The sequence below is a fragment of the Camelus bactrianus genome, chromosome 12 (assembly GCF_048773025.1).
Source record: "Camelus bactrianus isolate YW-2024 breed Bactrian camel chromosome 12, ASM4877302v1, whole genome shotgun sequence".
NCBI classification, from domain to species: Eukaryota; Metazoa; Chordata; class Mammalia; order Artiodactyla; family Camelidae; genus Camelus; species Camelus bactrianus.
The window spans coordinates 59,997,746-60,012,445 of record NC_133550.1 but is presented as its reverse complement, the minus strand read 5'-3'; the positions used below and the strand labels follow the sequence as shown (position 1 = coordinate 60,012,445).

At 46.8% G+C, this 14,700-nt stretch overlaps 1 long non-coding RNA gene across 2 annotated transcripts; it reads left to right on the top strand.

Annotated features, from left to right (window-relative positions):
* Positions 1-8,885: 8,885 nt before the first annotated feature.
* On the top strand, positions 8,886-12,899 carry LOC141579519 (uncharacterized). 2 transcript variants are annotated; one of them, XR_012511058.1, is made up of 4 exons: positions 8,886-10,066; positions 10,168-10,420; positions 10,852-10,979; positions 11,058-12,899. It is a non-coding gene; the product is annotated as an uncharacterized LOC141579519 (long non-coding RNA). The 2 variants fall into 2 exon arrangements; XR_012511057.1 differs by having other exon boundaries at positions 10,168-10,979.
* The last annotated feature ends 1,801 nt before the right edge of the window (positions 12,900-14,700 follow it).

Genomic DNA, 14,700 nt, shown 5'->3' with positions numbered 1-14,700 from the left:
CTCATAGACATAGAATACAAACTTGTGGTTGTTCGGGGAGTGGGAGGGACAGGCTGGGAGTTTGATATTTATAGATACTGACAGGTATATATAGAATAGATAAAGAAATTTATACTGTATAGCACAGGGGAGTATAGTCAAGATCTTATAGTAGCTCACGGTGAAAAAGAATATGAAAGTAAATAATGTATACTCGTGCGTGACTGAAAAATTGTTCTGTACAGCAGAAATTGACACAACATTGTAAACTGACTATAACTCAATTTAAGAAAAAAAAAAGAGGTATTCCACAGCAGTCCAGCTTTGGCTGGAGCCACTGTGCTAGGCAGAAAGCCCAGCAAAATTTGAGAGAGTCTGAGTACTGATAATTCGGTTTAAGCACCAGGACTTGGCCTTTCTGGATTTTTCAGTGATGTCGCTCATTTTTGCAATTTGGAGTTAGGTTTCTACCTCCTACAATGAAAGAGGTCAACTTTTGAGGCCCCTGGAGGTAATGGACTTGTTTCACGGGGAACAATTCTCTTCTCCCCATTCAGCATCTACTGTCTTCTTCCTAGTTGGGGGGTTTTCCGCCATATGTGGTCACAACACCCTCTCTATGTGGAAGCCAGAGAGACCAGATTCCCCTTTTCTCTCCTGCCCCCTAGCGTCCAGGGCTCATACTCAAGACCTAGGTTTGACTGACTAGCTGCTTCCTCATGGGGTCCAGAATACGGAGCAAGCGAGGCAAAGACCTAGGGCGCTTAGAGCCAATTCTCAGTGTCATCAGCAAGACTGCTCAGGAGGGAATGGGAGCAGGAACGGGAGTGCCCACCACTAGCACCGCTGGGGGTGGTACCTGAAGGCTGCAGAGGCAGAGGCAGTGCCTTGACCCTGCTGTTCTTGACAGAAGATGACTCTCTTGCTCTCTACCTTTAACGCCATCATGGTGCCTTGATTTACAGTGTTTTCCAAGTCTGGACTCCAGCCTCCTACTGATTAGGGGTAATATTCCAATAAATTTCCTTTTTTTTTTTAAATTGAGAAAGCAGAATTGGTATCTCTGTTTGCATCTAAGAAGACTGATACATCCAAGAATTGGAGCCTGTATTTATGTCCTTTATTAACATTAACAGAACATCTTAGGAATGTCCACTTCCATTAGGGTTTCCACCTAATTAGGTTTATGAACTCCCACCATTGTTTCCCAAGACACATCACTGGTTGGCACTGGACAAACTGGAGAGGTGAATGAATATGTGTGTCAGTGGAATCACTACTCTTGCTTCCTTTAAGCCTTGATGATGGCGACTATCTCTGTAATTCCTCCAAGAATTTGGTGTGGATTTTGATTTAAGTATTTTGATAGAGATGTAAAAACCCAATGGCTTGCATTGGTTTATCTCACTGTAATAGCCCTCATTCATGGGTTTGGATAAACAATCCCTAGCTTCCAAGAGTACCCATTCCAATTATATACTCAGGAGCTTAGAAAATGGTGACCAGGTGAGAAGAGGGTCCCCGTGGACCTATTGTGGGGTGAATTCATATCAGACATGCATTTATTACCAACCACTGTAAGCATCCCCTCTGTCCAAAAGACCATGGTCTGGGTCATTCTGGGTTGTTCTGGGTCCCAGAAGTTAGCGTGAAGTTGGAGCCAGTACCAACGGTCCAGGTTGGTTGTGTTTCTTTTAACCAGCACTGTTCCCTAAGGGGATGCTCCCAGGCCATGGCGAGCAGGTAGGAGGAGTGATCACACGGTGTATGACAGGCCCTTTCTGACTCCTGGCCACCCTTTCCTTCAAGGTCTCTGGTCCATCCTATGACTTGGGTCTGAGAATTCGGTGATAAGCAGAGCCCATCCAGCACACTGACCCATGTCTGCTCTTGGCTCACCAGATTTTGGGTCTTACAAAGAAAGTGGACCATCCCTCAGTTCTATTGCTGGGAAGCTCTGCATGTCTCACCTGAGCCCTGATCACCTGCCCTCCTGGCTGCCTGACACAACACCCACGCTCTCTCTTCTTCTGCTGTGAATTGTCTCCCTCAGGGTTGACCTCTTGGAATTTCTTGATCTACAGAGATCAGGGTCCCAGCTCCACCCCACCCCCATCTAGAGAGCTCCTAAATCATCCATTTCTTCCTGGGGTCAGAGGAGAGGGGGTCTCCTGGGCCCTGGCAGGAAACACAGTGCACGTGGGAAATCCACGAGAGATCAACTCTAATCCTCCAGTTCCTGCACTCTTGGATTCCTCCTTCTTCTCAATGCCAAGTGCTTCCTGACTTTCAGTATCACCAAGAGGTGCTCAGCATATGGTTAAGGTAGATCAGCCCTAGGTGTGGTTAGGATCACAGCCCTCTGCAGGGGTACCCAGGGTCAGCGGGGGACCGACATGGTAACGAAGACAGAATTCCATTCCGCCTTCCTCTGGGAACTCATTTGACTCCACCCTACACATTCTCTCCAGACCTGTAGAGCTTTCATAGTTCATTCGTTCTCTGACTTTGGTGTCTCTTTTCTTTCCTATTCTGCCTTTCACCCTTGGGGGCCAGGCTGACTTCAAGTGTTGGCTGCCCTACACCAGAGAATGGGGTCCAGGCAAATGGGTGTCAAAGTGCCCTTAGATATGGATTGTACCTGGGATCCTTGAAGTCCCTTCAGGTGTCCCTATGGCAATTTTCTGGATGCAACTAGGGGTAGGCTGAATAGTTTCCCCTCCCCCACCAAAGATGCCTGTGTCCTAATCCTTGGAACCTAGGAATATGTTCATTTACCTAATAAAAGGGACTTTGAATATGAGATTCAGGTAAGGATCTTGAGACAGGGAAATTATCTGGGATAATTGGGGTGGATCCAATATAATCACGAATGTCCTGATAAGAGGGATGTGAGAGGGTCAGAAGAAAGAAAGGGAGACGTGATGATAGAAAGAGATCGGAAGATGCTATGCTGCTGGCTTTGAAGATGGAGGAAGGGGCCGGGAGCCAAGGAATGTAAGTAGCTCTGGAAGCTGGAAGAGGTAAGGAAATGCATTCTCTCTCAGAGCTTCCAAAAGGAATGCAGCCTCCTACGCTTCGATTTTAAGACATCTGCGCTTCTTAACTGTAAGAGAATAAACCTGGGTTGTTTTAAGCCATTGAATGTGTGGTTATTTGTTACAGCAGCCACAGGAAATTAGCATGCAGCTCATCCCCATCTGTGCCTTAATTATCACTGCAAAGATCTAGTGAGGATTGAATTCATCACGTGAATCAGAAACCTCCAGAATCCATCTCTGAGTTTAGTTCTTATAGGACAGTTTTCCAGCTGAAAACATAAACAGCTAGAATTTATTTGATGCCTTGAGGAGAAGCTTCAAGATGTCATCCGAGTGTTTGAAGCATCAGAAGCGACTGTCCTCCTCCAGATCCCAGCCTTTCTGGTCCCTTCCACACTGACAGCGGCTGCCTCCCAGAATACAGAGGGGAGGGGCTTCCCCATGTCCTGGTCCCCCAACCCCTCTCAGCCAGAAAACCAATTCCAAACATGCCAGCCCTCCTGAGGGTCTGTGGGCTGCCACCAACTCTTGGGTACCCATTTATGTGTCAGCCAAGATTCTTTGGTTGCAAGCAAAACAATAGCAACCAAGTAAAATAAAGACAAAGTCAAATGCAAGAACAAAAACAAAGTAACTTCTGGCTAACTCAAGAACAGAGGTATTTACTGGAATGATCCAGAATGTTCACAGAATTAAAGAAATTCACAGACACAGACATACATAGTTTCAGACACACATAGACACACATACACAACTTCAGAAGCAGGCTTTGGGAAGAGCAGGAGCCCAGAAAGCCTTAGTGATCCCAGCAGAAGAGATGTGGTTCCCTCCCGGCCTCAGCTCCGCAGCTTCTGTCTCTGAGGATTTTCGTCCAGGTTTTCTGATTTCCTGGGGAGAGATTCTGATTGGCTCAAGGGGGCCTTAGAGCCACCCTCCATGGCTACGGGACAGAGAGGTAAATGTCCAGAGAGGCAGGAGGCATTGTCCTGAGCAGGTGGGCACCCCAATTAGGCCTTTGCAGAAGCTCCCGTCTCACCCTGCAGGGCAGTAGGGGAGCAGAACCTCCACCCTCTGCCCTCCTCCCTCACAAGTAAGTATCCCCTTAAGGGAGTAGGGCAGGCCCCTGAAGTGACGGATGGCTGTGTTACTAGTGGGCAGGGGTGCTGAGCCTTAAAAGCGTCAGGCTTCCTCCTCACTCCCCACCTCATGGAGGCACCCACAGATCAAGGCTCTCCCCTTCCCCACCAGCGATTCATGTGATTCCCTCTTCCTTCTTTCTTCCCTAGACCCCACCAGATTTCCCTTCCTCCCAGTTCCTCTCTGGCTCCCATTCATCCTTCCCTGTTTCAGTTCTCTGCTGGCATCTGGCAGTGGTGGGGTGGGGATCTCGTTGGCCATCACTGTCATGCAGCTGGTGGGATAAGTGATTGTCATATGGCTCTCCTGGCCCAGCCATTAGCTCCAGGAGAAGGAGAAGAGTTCCACCTGCTTCCAGGCCTGGTTCTCACTCCAAGAATAATTACCAGAGAATTTCTGCACTGGGATTGGAAGACAAGAATTGGTTGGATATTAGTAACCATGAATAATTCCCCTTAATTTCTTTCCATGAGCCCACTGCTCTTGTGTGCTTGATGACCACAACAGGAAATCAAGGAAGGAAGGAGGGGTGCCTGGAAGAATTCAAGGAACAAGCTGTACCCAGAACCCCACCCCTACCCTGCAGATTGGAGCACACCTGAGGCTGAGAAGATGCCCACCATGGGCTGGGACCAAGGGACAATGTGGGAATTCCAGGGCTCACAGGGAAGCTGCGTGGCTGGGACTGAGGCCAAGGCAGGTATCTGATTATAGCAAAAGGAGATTTGTCCATTCTATTTAAGGATCTATTCAATACCACAAAACAAGTAGCATTGTTATTCAGGCTGTTTCTCTGTGGAAAGTGGAACAATTCTTGGCTCTATGCCTTGCTTTTCTTGTCTCCACCCTTTATCCACCCTGTTACAGACCACGACTGTGACCAGCAAAACTTCTGCTGTGTTCCCCAAGAGCTGGCGGGCACTCAGATGAGGTTTGGGGCCTTCAGGTGGTTTGTGTTGCAATAGTCCAGCCACCCCGACTCTGTTCTTTGTCTTGTTTGAAGATCCTCTTCCATTAAGGAAGGGACAGGGGTGGGGCCAGCCTTGTAGATTGAAGACCGAGGGACCCTGGAGTCTCCCCTCCCCCACCACACAGGTGGACATGGATCTGGGTAGTCCCTGCTGTTGGCCTCTGTCACAGTGGACTGCAGGGACAGGTGGGTGGTATCAGGAAACAGACCAGAGGGATGAGGGCCCTAGTCGTTCAGACTCTGTGCCAGCCCCATCATCCTTCAGGGAGAGAAAAATCTCAGTGGGATTATTAAAAAGCCAGCAGCTAAGAAGGATGTAAAACGCCCATATCTAGGAATGTGGTTGCTCAGAATATCAGGAAGGAACGGGACTGGTTTAAGAGATAGGGTTTGGATTTGCTATCAGAACAGGAAGGTTGGGAGTACATAAAAATGGCATGTGTTGATTGAACTGGAGAAACAGGAAATTCCCTCAGAAAAAAAGTCTGAGGCATGCAGATTTCAATGGATAGATGTCCTGGGCAAAACTTGAGCCATCCTCCTCCTACTGCCCTGGAGCTGGGATCTGGAAAGACAGGGGTGTTGTATTGCTGTCAGTCTTGGGAGGGGCAGGGCTCAAAGAGAATGAAGGATACACTTAACCCTCACTAAATGGTTGCAGGGCTGGAGGAAATGATCAAAGGTCATTTTCTGAAGGTCATAGATAGGCTTTGGCAGGAACCACAGAGGGAGAGCTAAGCTCTGAGCAGATTTGAGTAGGGAGAGTTGAAGAGAGTCTTTCAGAAGTTAATCCATGAATTTCCTGGTGGAAAAGATTCAAACAGGGATGTAAGACTGGCCTTTACCTTGAGATGCACATGCAGGAGGACACTAGGAGGGGACTTGGAGGGAAAAAGGTCCAAGAAGATGGGACGCACTCAAGGGGCCCGGGCATGGGAATCAGGGGTGGCATTTGGGTTAAAGTTAGATGTTAGGCTGGTGGGAGAAGGCCTCCCCGATGGAAACACCCCACTCCAGGCAGTGAGGAGGGCTGGAGGAGTTTCCACAATGGAAGCCTCTGGCAGACCCAGAACTTTGTGCCTTTCTTTCTCTCAGTATGGTGGGCCCTGCAAGATGGGCTCCAGGGCTGGATATCCGGAAGCTGATGGCTATACCAAAAAGTAGAAATAAAAGGCAAAGAAGGAAGGTGCTCTGATCCAGAAAACAGTGTTAACCCCATGCAAGCTCTAGAAGGAGCAGAAGCAGGACCTGCATGAAATGAGGTGGGGAGAGACCAAGGCAGACAGCCATCAGAGGCTAATCTCCCCGGCGCATAGACGGGCTGAGGAAGGAATGTTCCTCCTGCCACAGATGCCACACAAGTTCCCCCGAGGCCTGAATGCTCAAAGGCCTGGGTAAATATGGCTTTGGGAAGGAGCAGCCAAAGGGACGCATTGGTCTCCTGGCTGGGGGTGCAGCCTGCCCCATTTCGGTTTGTTCTAGCTAGAGTTTGAATGCGACAAGTCCATTGCTTCAGTCTTTTCTGAATTCTCTTCATGTTCGTCCAGCCTGCCAGAACCTCCACTCTAAGAAATATTTAAATGATGTCCCACTGGACTCTAGCTCTCCCACAGCCACATCTGTCCCTAAGATGTGAGTGGAAGTCTAGCAAGTGACAGAACTAGGAGAAGCATTGCCCCTAAAAGAACTTAAGGAAGGGTGAGCTTTAGAGTCAGTGTTGGCAGGAGACCACAGAATGGGGGTGGAGAAATGGATCTGGAAGGGAGCTCCTTCATCCATCCAACTATCCATCCATCCATCCATCCATCCATCCATCCATCCATTACACCTTTCACTCATCAAACGCTCATTGACACCCCCTCCCCTTCTCTGTGTCTAGCACTTGTGAGATTCTGGAGACATAAAGATGAGACAGGGTTCTGTCCTGGAGTTCAGAGTTCAGATACAGAGCACACGTGGGATGAAGACTACCAGCCATGGCCTCTCCATGTTCAATGAACTCTTTTAGCTTTCCTTTTCTAGAAATGCCTGCATTTTGCTTTCATTTTTTGAAAGATATCTTTTCTGGGTATAGAATTCTAGGTTCACAGCCTTTTCTTTCAGCCCTTTAAAGGTGTGGTTCCAGCATCTCTTGATCTCCACAGTGTCTGATACAAAGTTCTCTGCTGTTTGAATCATTGTTCCTTGTACTGAAATATGTTATTTTATTTATCTACTTTCAAGATTTTCTCTTTGTCTTTGGTTTTCAGCAGTTCTACTACCTCAGGCTTAAGTAGAATTGTCTTGTAGTCTGTTTGGGGTTCACAAAACTTCTTGAACATGTAAATTTATCTTTTTTTTTTTTTTTACCAAATTTGAGAAGTTTTCAGCCATTATTTCTTCAAATATTTCTTTCCCACTCTGTTATCTCTTCTCTCTTCCTGGGATCTCAATTCTCCAACTACCCATTACCTTCAGACTTTTTGATATTTTCCCACAGGCCCTTGAGACTGTCTATTTTTACAATGTTTTTTCTCTTGTTTCCTTAGATTGGATAATTTCTAAATATCTATCTAGAACTGTGTATTTCAGTTCTAAAATTTTTGCTTTTTTTTTTTTGTATTTCCTGTTCCTCTGCTTAGATTCCTATCTTTTCACACATGTGATATTTTTCCTTATCTCATCAAGCATGGTTATAATAATTGTCTCTAAATTTTTGCCTATTAGTTCCCACATCTGGATCATTGAGGACTGACCTCTTTTGGTTGTCTTTCCTTTTGAGAATTGGATACATCTTCTTTGTTCTATGTCAAGTAAATTTTTATCATGTCCTGGACATTATGAGTGTTATGTTGAAGAGACTGTGGATTCTTTTCTATTCCTCCAAAAAGGTTGATTTTTCCCCCCTCTGGCAGGCAATTCACTTGGTTAGACTTAAATTGCAAATCTGTCTTGTCTGTGATGGGAAGCAGGTAACATCTCATTTCAGACTTCTTTTAGTCTGTTTAATGCATGTACGGTTAGGATCCATCAGACACTGCGCTAGAGATTATGCATGGAATTTGGAGCGTCCCTTCTTTGACTCTCTCCTTTAACCCTTTCTCTTCCCTCTCCCTGGCTGCCCTCAGCTCTGTCCTCTGGTTTTTTCAGGCCAGAAAGATGGCAGGGTTTCCATCAGAGTTTCAGTCACTTCAAGCTGTGCTATGACTGCGGCTGCCTTCCAGAGAAAGCTGCAAAATATGGTGAACTCATTCTCTGCCCATCACTGAATCCATATTTTGACTTCTCTCAGCATCTTCCTGCTTCTGTTCCTTCTTCTGAGCCCAGAAGTGGTTGTTTTGTACATTGTCTAGAGTGTGTGGTTGTCATCTGCAGGAGAGCCTGTTGTTAGGAGCTTAACTGAAAAAAATTGGGTGGGTATAATTAGATTTAATTAATTAATTAATTAATTAATTAATTAATTAATTAATTATTAATGGAAGTATTCAGGATTGAACCTAGGGCCTCATGCATGCTAAACATGTACTCTACCACTAAGCTATACCTTTCCCCCATAACTGAAATTATTTTTGAGCCTTAGTTCATTTGCTGACTTGCTGTGTGATATTGAACAAGCCATTGTCCCCACCTTTGCCTCCATTTCCCTACCTACATGATGAAATAACAATTCTGTGCCTCAGAAGAACCAGCACATGAGGAAAAAGTAAATGAATTGCCAATTGGAGAGTGCCTGTCTGGTAGAATCATACCCATCCCTCCGTCTGTCCCTCCACAGGCTCTAAGAGTCCAGGATGCCCCATGACGTTTATCCCAGGGAATCAGGCCCTTAGAGGAAGGGTGAACCAGGACCTGTGTGTTCCTGCCCCACTCCCATCTGCTTCCCCTTGGAGGTAAATCAGAATGCTTAAGATCTTCAGCTTTGGAGTCAGACCTGGGCTTCTATTTTTCTTTCTATCCCTGAGATCTCAGGTAAGTTGTTTTCCTCTCTGAACCTTGACTTCTTGGTCTATAAAAGATGTACCTCCCTCCTGGAATGGATGTGAGAATTAAGTCTGTAACTGCTTGTAAAGACCTCAGCATAACAAGCCTTCAATAGTGGATCGCTGTTCTCCACAGCCACCAGGCAGGAAACAGAATTTACTTTCCTCCCTCGGTCCCGTCTGAGTTTAATACTTGCCACTCCCTCAGCTTCCTCTGTTTCCAGAGAGAGGATGTGTAGTCAAGCAGAGATAAACTGCTACAGAAAAATCCAGGTTTCCTGAAAACAGGCTCCCAGAGCCTTCTGTGTCCATCCAAGCATCTCTGTCCACCAACCCCTGCTTTTTCATGTCTACTTTTATTCAAAAAGCAATTTGCCTCTGTCCACTCAAGCCTGGGTCATGTACAAGACACTGGGGACATAGATGCACTTGGGAAAGCCACAGTCTAGTTATCAGAGTCCAGTAGAAGGAGACAGACCAAGAAAGAGGGCGTGTGGCTAGGTTTAAGCACCCTTGGGTACCATCGAAGCACGGAGCTGGTAACAGTCAACCCTGCCAGGGAGGACTCTGGAAGATTTCTTTAAGGAGGTTTGGCCTGCTTTGGGCTTTGGAGGATGCCTAAATCTTGCCAGATGATGGAATCAAGTGTTCCTGGTGGTGGGAACGGGAAGAGCAAACACCGGGAGGCGGTCAGGTAGGTAAAGGTCGTTCAACACAACAATCAGCACAGCTGTCTCTGATCTGACTCCCAGTGTGCGCTCCTGAAGCCTTCTGCTCTGCTGCTCCTGCACCACAACCAACAGGGCATATGAGAAAGCTGGGCTGGGCAAGGCCCCTCCAAACCTGTGAAACTTTGCAACTAGAACCTTAACCAGAGCCATCATGATCCTGATAGAAATTCCTCCCCAGTTAAACCTCCACCAACCCATCAACGCTTTGCAGCCTTATGCCCCTGAGGTTCCTGATCTTAACTTCAGAATGTAAGTACTGGTGAATTTGCTTTTACTGGAGACTACTTCTGTCAAAATTAACATCAGATCCTGGGTGTAGCCTTCTCAATTAACCCATTATTTGAATATAGCGAGGAATGACTTCGCAGCTTCCTGATATGAGGTTCTGGAGCCATTCAATCAGCCGTGACTTGCCCAGAAGTGGGCAGCCGGAAGCGATCAGGTCTTCGGGGTGACAGGAGGAGAAGGTGTTTCTGTGTGTCCTGAGGGTCAGCAGCTTTTGCCAAGTCTTTCTGCTTGTCTGTGCGAACACTTGCCCCAGATTTGCTTCAAAACTTGAATGTGCTGGGAAAACCGAATTATACTGACATCATTCTACTAGAGGTATTTGCATAAAAACAAACAAACAAACAAATAAACAAAACAACCCAAACAACAAAAGTCACATTCTGTATCACTGGGCATCTCTTACATCTGTGTGATCTCAGTTTTCCTTCTGGGTGTATTTTGGATACTAGAGGGAGGGCATGGTTATAACTCGGGTCCTGGGACTGGGGATTGGCATCTACAAAGCTGAGATCAGCCGGGCCTCATTCGTCAGTGATCTGGAGGTTGGGGCGGGCGGGTAGTGAGAGGAGGAGCATGGCCTTCCTTTCACCTCATCCTCAAAATAACACTTTGAAAAGAGGATTATTGTCCCCATTTGACAAATGGGGACACTGAGGCACAGGATGTACAGGTAACTGGTCCAAGGTAGCAGAGCCTGGATTCAAACCTCGTCTGACTGCTTTTTCTGTATCCCCATGCCCATGAAGCGGGACGAGGAAGACAGAGTTCTCCAGGCTCCACATGGGTTCCTGGACCACTTGGGCCGTGGCCAGGTGACCCCAGAAGGCAGCAGCTGTGGCATATGTGCTTTTCCCCCAAACACCAGTATTTCCTGGTAAGGACAGATCCTAATTTACCTACCTATGCCTGAATGCGCGTACTGTTACTGAGTTTCTTCAATTTTTAAAACTAGGTTAAGAGCAATGCTGGATTGACAATCAACTTTGTGGGGACCATGGGCATCGGGAAAATGCCCCGGCCAGAGCATTGGGATTGCCTTCCCTGGCCTCCAGCGAGGACCAGATCCCCACTGGCAAGGAAACATCTGCTCTCCTTGACAAGGAAGGTGTGAGTCACCCGGGGCAAACGGAGAGCAAAGAAGTTTCCTTTTCCAGCCACTCAAGTCAACATGTTCATTTACCTACATCAGCGTGTTGGGGCAAACTCGAAACCCACAGTAGCATCTCACCAAGGCCAAGGCATCTGACAAAACTGCATCTCTTCCCTGAAGATCACAAAGGATGTGTGAGCAGCCTGTCACCGGTGCAGTGTCAAGTCTCATAAGGAGTATGAAGAATGTATTTGCTGTTTGGAAATGCTTTTGACCAGCGATGTCTCTTCTTCTGGAACCTCTGTCATTACCGGCCAATCCAACATCAAAGGGAGAGATCTTATACAAACTACCATGTACAGAATAGATAAACAAGGACCACAGGAACTATATTCAATGGCTTGTAGTAACCTGTAATGAAAAAGAATATGAAAAGGAATATGTGTATATTTATATGTATAACTGAATCACTATGCTGACCACCAGAAACTAATACAATATTATAAATCAACTATACTGCAATGTTTTAAAAAATGGAAACAAATAAAAATTTTTTAATGAATTAAAAAAAAGGAGAGATCTTACATTGGGGGACTTCACTTAGTTTGAGGAATCAAGGAAGGCTTCCTTGAAGAAGTGGCATTTGAGCTCATCTATGAAGGATGAACAAGGGATGAGGAGGACGGAAAGGAAAGTGGTGGTAAGAGGTTTCCAGGCAGAGGCCCTGCAACTTCTAAGGTGGGAGGAAGGTCAAAAGTAGACCTGAAATCCAGAATCTGGAAGACGGCCAGCGTGGGTCAGAAAGGAAACTAATGGGTCTGCAGTGCTGGCCACTCAAGCGTCCCTGTGCCAGGTCTCACGCTGAACCTTCTGTAAGGGCTGCAGCGTGAGATGGGGCACTGTGAGCACTGGACATTGCCAGCAGTCTCCGAAGGGACAGGAGGTGGCACTGTTGGCACAGACACTGCTGCTGTTGGAGCCTCGTGTCTGCAGCCCCAGGGGACCTCGGAGGACAAAGCCGGCAGAGGCTACTTTTGCCGCGTCAGCAGTAACCGGAGAGGCACCAGGGTGGGAGCACGTCAGAAACACTGCCTGGGGGCTCCCCAAACTTTTAGAAGCATCAAATAAGTCCTGGAATCCAGCAAAGCAGGAGGGATGGAGCCAGAGAAATACTGCTTTGTGACTCTGTGTTGCCCACCAACTGGAGGGCTAGGGAGACAGGTTATATACGTGGAGCTCGAGAGCGTGGGACGCACATCTCCTGGCAGGGCTGGCTTGTTGGCTGCCAGAATAGAAGGGCCAGGTTCTGTTTGGGTCCAGTCCAGATGAGGAAGGCACCCAGAGCTCCTCTGGCCTCAGCCTTGCACATCGACCTGGGCACACACTCCATATGGGGCCCCTCTCTGTATTCCTCCTTCCCCTACCCCTCCCATCCCCTGCCTCCCTCCCACTGTCCAGCCATCCCTCTGGGCAGGGCAGGGGTTCTCAAAAGCACTGGTTATCAGTAGGGCCATTCACTACATTTTTGTGACTTTTTCCCCATGCCTTCCAGACACAGGGTAGATTTATACTTCCTGTCCTCTTTATGGTGATGCAGGAATGTGTAACCAGTTCTGATCAATGAGTTTTGAATGGAAATGATATGTGTCATTTCAAAGCCATAGCATTTAGTGCTAATTAAAAGACCCTTTTTCTCTACCATGACAACCAACCAGCAGTGTTCCAACCACCAACTGCTCCCTTCTCCTGGGTCCAGGAGGGAAGACTGCAGGAGCGGAATTCCACGTGACCCACAGTGGATATGTAGCATGAGCAAGAAGTAAACTTTGTTTTTGAAAACCACTGAGATTTGGGGGCTGTTTGTTACTGCAGCATAACCGTAACTATCCTGGCTGACACGAGCAAAACTGGAAATCACAGTACTGGACTCATAGTACTGGATACATAGTACATAGTTCTGGATTCATAGTGCTGTTGAAGGTAGACACCTTTGATTTCTTACATAAACTCAAATTATTGTTAGCAATAATGAGGATCATTTACTGAGTGCTTACTGTATACCAGGCCTTATACTAGGTTCTTTGCAACTGTTTCCTCATAAACCCCCTATGGATTCAGTACTGCTGGCCTGTTTAATATAATGAATCTCATTGCAGAGATCGGGGGACGGAGACTCAGGGAGAATGAAGGTCAAGACCATAGCTAGTAAGTGGTAGAATTGAGTTTCAAATGCAGGGTCCTCTGACCCCCAAATCCTCACTCTTTCCACCACTGAGTTGCTATTATATATAAGGCAGGACTAGGCCTATCAAGGAAAAAAAAATCCATGCGTTTAAAAAAGAAATGATCTCTTAACTAGAAAAACATTACCATCTGCCTTTTTACTAAATTGAACGTGAAGGATGATCCTGACAGGCTGAACAAAGATGCTCGCTCTCTAGTGCGATGTTTGACAAGGGAACCTTCGTTTCCACCTGTGACTGAGGTCTCTCCAAATAAGCAGCAGCAGGCACCAAAGGTTGAAGGAAAAATTTAAGGTGATAACTTCTCCGTCCCTTAAAATGTATATGTACCAGGTGGGAAAGAGCCCGGATGATGTGTTTTTGCAATGGGATGGTTTGAGATCTTGGGGGCCCAGAGGTAACTCTGGGGAAAGAAGACCCTGGCACCCCACTTGTTCAGAGTGCCCTACCTGCCTCTGACCCCCACCTCCTCTCACCTCTGACCTGCTGATATCTGAGGACTCAGCTCCACCGTCGCTGCCTTGGAAGCCTCCCTGATCCATCACAACTGTCACCCCACCAGGATGTGCAGAAGTGACCTGGCCACCTGGGGCAGGGTCTCACTCCCTGCACAGGAGCTCCTTGCAGGCAGGAACACTCATTCTCTTTTTGAAATTAAACTCTTTATCTTGCCTCTGTGCAACATAATTGAGAGAGAGCCCGTGTACCCTTTACCCAATATCCCTCAATGGTAACATCTTACAAAATTTTTAAACGTTGGCAAGTAAACATTTAAATGCTATACATGCAAACACACACACACAGGTTTAGCTCACACACAAGCCAGTTCTCTACTTTGCGGCTCTGGGCTGCTAGCTGTATTTTACTGTAGCAAATGCTGCTTCTTTTGCCTCCTCTTCAATATCACAACCAGGATATTGACATTGATGGAGTCAGGATAACAGAGTATTTCCATCACCCCAAGGATTCCTCATGTTACCTTTTTATAACCACGCCTTCTTCCCTCGCACCTCACCCCTCTGTAGTTTTCCGTGTTACTACTCTATTCTCCGTTTCTATAATTTTATCCTTTTGAGAATGCTATATAAATGGAATCATGCAGTATGAGAATTTGGGGGGCTTGCCTTTTTACACTCAGCATAATTCTAGGAGGGTCATAAGGCTGCTGCGTGTACCAACCACCCCTTCCCTGTCATTGCTGAATAGTCCACCATGTGGATGTACCAGTCTCACTTGCTGGAGGCCTCATTCATTGTTAAATC